This window comes from Cryptomeria japonica, chromosome 10 (genome assembly GCF_030272615.1).
Source record: "Cryptomeria japonica chromosome 10, Sugi_1.0, whole genome shotgun sequence".
NCBI classification, from domain to species: domain Eukaryota; kingdom Viridiplantae; phylum Streptophyta; class Pinopsida; order Cupressales; family Cupressaceae; genus Cryptomeria; species Cryptomeria japonica.
Window position 1 is genome coordinate 132,416,158 of NC_081414.1, and position 8,064 is coordinate 132,424,221.

The window sequence follows — 8,064 nt, forward strand, 5'->3', positions numbered from 1 at the left end:
TCTGATAGAGTAAGATTTGAAATTTTCAAAAACAAGAATCAACTGAATCCAAACCAATCAAAGGAAACCATTGATCACTCATGCATGACTAATCCCCTTATTCTGAGAAGAAAGAACCTCTATCGTAACATCACGTTGAAGAAACAACAACTTAGTTTTTCCAAATTCATCAAGAGAAATAAATTTTTATGCATCAATCATCAACCAAATCATAACAATGACATCAATCAGTATGACTGCTGGATTTTGTTCTAGTTAGCCTTATCTTTATCAATTGATGGAAATACATGTTTGACAAATCATATTGTACATATCATATCCACCCATCTGAGACATCACCAGAAATTCACAAATGCTTATCAATCTTGGACATACTTAGTGTAGTCATTGTCCTTGGTTTATCTGAAACAATTATCCAAATAATATCCCACCATGGCTTGGTGATCAATATACATATCCATATCAAAGTAGTATCAACAACAAGGGGCAAAATCCTGACCTCGCTTGGGGCATTTCGCCTTCAAGATTTTCAACATCAGACCAAACACGTAGTAAGACAACAAGGATCAAAACAACCAACAAATGCCAAACAACAATGCGAGAAGGCTAAACATCATGAACTTGAACTGATTTCAACTGAACAAAGATCTATTTTGCAAGATGTTTTAATTGACAAGAATACATTTCCAATAGCATGCATGATTACTTATGGTTGTTAATTTTTGCTTATCATATCTCCTGAGCACCTCCAGGATGTCTTACGACTAGAGAAGCAAGGAAGGAATGTGATGTTTTATTTGTCTTCTATCTGTGAGTGAAGTCTTTTACCATGCAAATTTGTCCTATGAAGAAATCCGGTGGCATATCGCTGAGGACATTTCAGATTTGTATGGGACAAAGGTTAACTCTTGTATGTTTACGCAATATGCACTTAGGTTGTCCTGGTTCAATTATACCTTGACGCTTGTGCTATCTTGCAAAATCAAATATCATGTAAATTTTTCTCAGGTCATTATGGTTCAATTATACCATTATGCTTGTATAAATTTTCAACATATCCTAAAAAAAATCAATGCTCAGTGATGATATTTACAAAGAAAGCAAATGAATGGTTCTATCGGATGGCAAATACAGAACGAGAGATGCTCCAAAAACAATTAGTTGCATATCATTTTACAATTAGTTGCATATCATTTTACAATTAGTTGCATATCATATCATACATCTCATTTTCAAAATATCATTCATCATTCATCATTGCATCCCTCGCATGCATATCTATCACATCATCATGGAATCTTTCTTCACTTTCATATCTCTATCATTCTTCCAAACTATCTTCTATCATTCTTCTAAACTATCTTCATCATTCTTCCAAACTATCTTCTATCCTTCTTCCAAAATATCTTCTATCATGTCTTATACAGGCAGTATCATTCTTGCAACTAGATGCTAAATCATCCATGTCTTATACAGGCAATATCATTCCTAAACCCAGATGATCGATCATCCATGTCTTATACAGGAGGTGTCATACCTAAAACAAGACTTGCTCTCATTCCAATCAATCTAATCAATCTTATCAAACCCATGCATGCCATCACTATCTACTCTTCCATCTTTCAAACAACATTCTTCTTCTTTCGAGAGATCATTCATGCTTTGTGTGCACGAACGATCTCCCGAGGGGGCATTATCATATCAAATCACAAAACATATCCAATATCAGTTTTCCACATCAACACAAAGATATCAAAATAAAACTTACATCAAAAACATGAAACAAATCTGCTCATCTACAATCAAAGTTCAAAAACCTATCATTTCATATCAACTTGTCAAACAACTCAAGTTCTCAAAAACCATATCAAAACTTGTAAAACAACTCAAGTACCACAATCACAAACTTGTAAAACAACTCAAGTTTCCCACCCATATCAGCTTGTAACACAACTCAAGTTTCCAACCCATATCGGCTTGTAAAACAACTCAGGCTTTCATACACATTGAACTTGAAACAGACAACGCAAAGACATCAGTTTCTGATCAAAACAACAGCTTGATAATCTATACATAACTTGAAATATCTCACATCAAAACAAGTTATACCGACACTCATATTGGACAACTACATAAAATCATGACAGCACGACACAAATATCGAATCTGGGGCATCACACATCAAATATCGAATCTGGGGCATCACCATCAAATATCGAATCTGGGGCATCATCACCATCAAATCTCGAATCTGGGGGATCACATCAAATCTGGGGCATGACTGGCAAATCAAAAGAGCGACAAAAAAATTGCATTTAATCATAAAATACAAAAACACATCATTTTCTTTGAATTAACATGTGCACACACGTCACTTCAAAAATGTAGACGTATAAAAATGACCATATTCCTGAATGAATATTTTATGTTCATTTCTCTATTTAATTAAATCCAATTTAATTAAATTATCCACATTCTTCTATTTAATTAAATAAGTTACTCAATTTATTTAAATTAAATTCACTATACCCATTTAATGAATAAATCATTTTATTCAATTAAATCCCCTAGCCACTTTTAATTAAATTCAAATTTAATTAAATAGTTATCCTAAATTGAATAAATCAAATTTATTTAATTACAACCAAATTGAATGAAAATCAAATAATTCAATTAAAACCTATTATCCCCCATCCACTTGCAAAATCCCAAACCCCTTCCTAATCCCTTCTAGAATCTTCTAAACACTTCTAATTAACCTAACCCTCCTCTAAATTTTGTCACATCCCTAAGCAAAGGGAGGTCACTTCTCAAATGGCCCAAAGTCTTGAATAACCATTGAAGGTTTTCAACCTTCAACCACCAAAACCCCCAAAGTCTTTGAAAACCATTGAAGGTTTTCAACCTTCAACCACCAAAACCCCCAAAGTCTTTGAAAACCATTGAAGGCTTCCAACCTTCAACCACCAAAACCCCCAAAGTCTCCAATAACCATTAATGGTTAAAACATTTGTTTTGACTCAACCTCTACCCAACCCAAGGGTCTCATCAGGTCATTAATACTTTGACCATGATTATCTCTTAATCTTTTGCACAAAGGTTTATCTTTGGATTAGATCCTAATTCATTGGGTAAACCTAACTTAGACTTGACCCTTAGCCTTTAGATAACCATGAGGTCTTCTCAGGCCTTTAATGCCTCCAACCTCTTCTTTCAACCCAATCCTGTGTTGACATTTGTCACCATATCATTGGTGTCAATTATGCACATGGATTCCCAACTTTCAAACTTGGCCCTTGATTGAAACTTTCAATCCTGACCATCCATTGCCTTGTTTGTGCTATAAATAGAGCTCTCATTCCTCCATTTTTAACAATCATCTTTCAAATTTGAAGCATCACACTTATGCTCAAATTGTTTCAGGCTTTCATTTTATATATGCTCTTCATTTAGCCTCTCTTTAGATCAGAATTAATCATGAATATGCATGTTTAGAATAAGTTCATTATCATTTTTAGTTCAATTACAGATTAAATATAGTATGCTAGGATAGTATTCATACTAACCTCGTCATCTTACCATTTAGTTTGTTGCATTTCTAGCATCTCATCTAGCTTATAACACATCTCATATTAAAAACAGTTAAAATCTCTCTCGTTCTCATATTTGCCATCCCTAAACCATTTTGCTCAGTAATCTGAGAGCAAAACATTGGTTTGAGGGACATTGTGAGATAGAGAACCATGGGACCCTCCTTGGGAAGCTGAGTAACGCATCGTTACTCCATAGCTTGCATCAAGAAGTCCTGTGTGTATGTGTGGATTGGTATCTAACATAATTTTTCACATATTTAGTTTTATTAATCCATTTTTCCCACATACAGTTTCCATCCTTGATCAAATAAGATTATACAATAAGAGTATAAATTGTTGTATGTGTATATTTGCATCTGCAATATATTGTGAAGAAAATAACTTACTTAGAGATACATTCCACCAAGTAGGAAAATTATAGCGCTACATTTTGGTGATTGTTTTATTAGTGATTTTTCTCTTATCTGTGTATAAAGAGAAACTTTTCTCTATTTTTTATGTCTACCTATTCTCCAAAGCATTTGTGATCTTTTATTAATTGGTTATTGTGTTTTGTCTTTTGATTTTGGTCTCAAGTTGATTTGAGGTAGGGCTATATCTTTTATGATTATTCGTTTATTATATCCCAAATTGCTTCTTTTGTATCATTCCCTGAAAAGAAAATGATTTTGGCTTTTACATTATCACTTTGATGATCAAAACAATACTTTTGTCATTATGAGATTTTAGACATGAAAAAACTTTGGGGACTTGAACTAAGGAGATTTGAGCATGCGAGTCTATGAGGTAAAATGTTTAATAGTTCAACAGTTTATACAAATACTAATGTTGAATATAAAGTTTACTCTTACTTTAAAATTTACTCAAGTTTATTTCTATGCGAGTATATGCAATTCTGGATGGGTTTTTATTAATGTGGTTTTATAGTAAATTGAACTGACTTAATTTTATTTTATTTTAGAAGGTTGTTGGCTTAATTTATTGATTGTATAATCACTGCTCTCAAATGAATGAATTGAAATTTAAAATTCCAATATGTTTTCTTATTTATAATTTGTATGAATTAGATTTTTTTATTTTTAATTTATGGTAGTTTAGCTAAAATGTGGTTTTTTAAAAGATGATTTTATTTATAAGATTTTAATTAGACGAAACATGGTTTTTGCAGTCTAATTAAAGAGTATGAGTATTTAGTTTTGATTTAATTTTTAAAAATCAGCATTAATGTAAGTAAATTGTTTTCTTAAATTGTGGATATGCACATCAATTTTTTTATTGGGAAAATTTGTTTTGATTGAATTTAAAATCTTTTTTTTTTTTTTTTTGAAAAAAGGGATAAAGATTTATTCAAAAATCAAAGAGTTACAAAGAAGAGGCCTCAGACCCACCAAGACAACAACAAAAACTAAAAGGAACCACCAACACCACCACTGCAAATTCCAGTGACCACAAAAATAGATTCGACCGTCGGATTTCCAAAGATAATACCTTTTCGGAAAGCCCTCAGAAAGATGATGCGCCACAAAGTAGGGTCGAAGGCTAGCTACTTTGGAATTACACAAAAAATCAGGCTCATTCGGAGCCTCGAAGGGCCTCAAAAAATGACAATGAAAATGAAACAAACATAAAAGGGAAATAGATCCTACACCACAGGGTGCTCTTGCAACATCCTGTCTTCCAGCATTAACCTGTCTAAAGTTTCCAGATAATCTTGAGGTATACCATTCCTTCCACTAAAATCCCAACCATCAACATGCTCTGAAGCCCACTTGGCCAAACAATCAACCACTCTATTCCACCCCTGGGAATATGACAAAAGGAGACAAATTCCAATGTGTTACACATTTGCAAAATTTGTCTGACCACAGAAGCTAATTGCCAACTCACATCATTCAAATTTTGATTGTTCAACATGTCCACAACAATCTGAGAGTCTGACTCACAAATAATCTTCCTCCATCCTAAAGAACAACCTCGCTCAACAACAATCTTAATAGTTAGGGCCTCCATAAGATTGTTGGAGTGCTGCCCTGTATAAATAGAGAAGAAAAAAACTACACAACCATCCTCACCTCTACCTATACCTCCAATACCTGCATGTACAGGATTCCCACGAGAAGAGCCATCAGTATTAATTTTTAAGATTCCCACGGGAGGGGGAATCCACCTTCCAACTCTACTCATCCGTTGCTTTGCATGATGAGATCTATTTCCAGTAGCACAGTCAATTTTAATGTTTTCCAATTACAGATTCCTTACAATAGCATAATCACCCGGATCAACATTTACAGACAAATTGCATTTAGCCGAGATTGTCTCTTGAAGCCTATTAACTATCTTTTGCCACAGCTGAGAACTCCCTATATGTGAATCACAAAAGACCCTCCGATTCCTTTCCAGCCATAAATTCCAGATAATAAGAGTTGGCCCAATAGCCCAGGCCACTTGAAGAAAAGAGGTCTTTGTTGGAGGTCTGCCCAAGCTATCCCAAAATTCAATTAAGGAGGTAGCATGAAAACAAGCATGTTGCCAAGCCTCCCACCACTTGTGCCAAATATCCCTAGAGAAAGGGCATAGAAAAAACAAGTGGGAGCAGTCTTCCTCATTATGCATACAAAGATAGCAGATAGATGGTCCCTAGAAGCCTCTCTTATGAAGATTCTCCCACGTGAGGCATTTCCTCTGAGCAACCAGCCATATGAAGAAATTACATTTCGGCCAAGAAAAGCTATTCCATACCTTCTTCCACCAGGGAACATCCGTCAGGCCATGCAATTGCCTATCAAGCTGAGCATAACCTTCAGCAATAGAAAACTTGCCTTTTGGATTAGGACCCCAAGCCAGAATATCTCTCTCCTTGAGGGAACTACATAACCTACCCTCCAAGATATTAAACAACACTACACGATCTTCATCTGAACCACCCAAGGGCCATTCAAGAGGATCTTTCCAACAAGTCATCTCAACCTGTCCAATGCGCCTAACAGTTTTGAAATTCTCCACCTTAACCCATCCAGCATCAGTGAAAATGTTGGAAAGAGGCTGAAGCTGTGGATAACTAGACAAAATAGGAGGGTGACCATCCCAAGAGTCCTGCCAAAAAAGAGCTTCAGAGCCTCTATTACAAATCCAGAAAAGACCATCTTTAATAAGTTGGGCACCTTTTTTAAGAGTATCCCAGATCCCAGAGCCCCTGCCCACTAAACTAAGACGAGGCACCTCATGATCATTAGCACCAAGGAGATACTTGTGGGTTAAAATCTTGGCCCAGTCCTGATCCTGACTGTTACACCACCTCCAATACAGCTTAGCCGCCAAGGCCTTGCTAACCAAAGCAACAGATCTGGGGCCAAGACCCCCAGCATGTCTCGGTCTACAAACAGAGTCCCATTTAACTAAACTCCACTTAGAAGAAAGAAAACTACCAGACCAAAGAAATTGACGAGAAAGAGCATCAAACTCTCTCACAAAGCTAGAGGGGGGAGCCTGCACAAAACACCTATAAATGGGAAGTGATTGCACCACAGTCTTCAGAAGAATCACTCTTCCAGTAGAGGATAACCACATGTAGGTCCAATGATTAACCTTACAATGAAATTTAGCCAAAATTCCTTGCCAAAAATCTCCACGCTGACCCCCCAAATCTAAAGGAATCCCAAGGTACAACAAAGGAAGAGACCCCGTCTGAAATCTGAGGATCCTGGCAATCCTATTCTGAATAAGTCGAGGGGTATTAAAGAAATATATGGATGATTTATCTTCATTAATTTTCTGACTTGAGGCTTTACAATAGATATCCAAAGCTCTCCTGAAATTCACCGCCTCAGTGATTCTGGCCTTGCCCATCAAACCTGTGTCATCCACAAACTGAAGATGGGAGTAGGGAGGTAAAGCATTATTCCAACTCCAGCCCTGAATAAGACCATGTCTCACCTGGGAAGTGAGAAATCTGCCAAGACTTTTAGCCATGAGAATAAATAAATAGGGAGATAAAGGGTCCCCTTGTCAAAGCCCCCGCGAAGCACTAAACAATTTTGAGGGTTCCCCATTAATAAGAACAGAGAAAGAGGTAGAAGTCACACAACTAAGAACCCAATTCACCCATTCTTCTCCAAAACCAAAAGCCAAAAGGATCTTCTGTAAGAAATCCCAACTCACCCTATCATAAGCTTTGGCCATGTCAAGTTTAATAAACATAGCCTTCTCCTTAGAGGAAGCCATCGAATGAATAGCCTCCATTGTTATCACAACTCCATCAAGGATTTGTCTTTTGTTAATGAAACCACCTTGCTCCTTAGAAACCAAAGTGCAGAGGAGAGGTTTGAGTCGTTCAACAATCAATTTAGTGATTATCTTGTAGACAACATTACATAGAGCAATAGGCCTGTACTGATCCAAGCTATTAGCCCCCTCCTTCTTGGGAATGAGAGCCAAGAAGGTAGAATTCATAGATTTGAGCATTTGTTTATTC

General features: G+C 36.1%; 1 non-coding gene across 1 annotated transcript; it reads left to right on the forward strand.

The window, feature by feature from the left end:
• Positions 1-4,275: 4,275 nt before the first annotated feature.
• Positions 4,276-4,358, forward strand: LOC131030927 (small nucleolar RNA Z159/U59). Its single transcript, XR_009102958.1, has one exon. It is a non-coding gene; the product is annotated as a small nucleolar RNA Z159/U59 (small nucleolar RNA).
• The last annotated feature ends 3,706 nt before the right edge of the window (positions 4,359-8,064 follow it).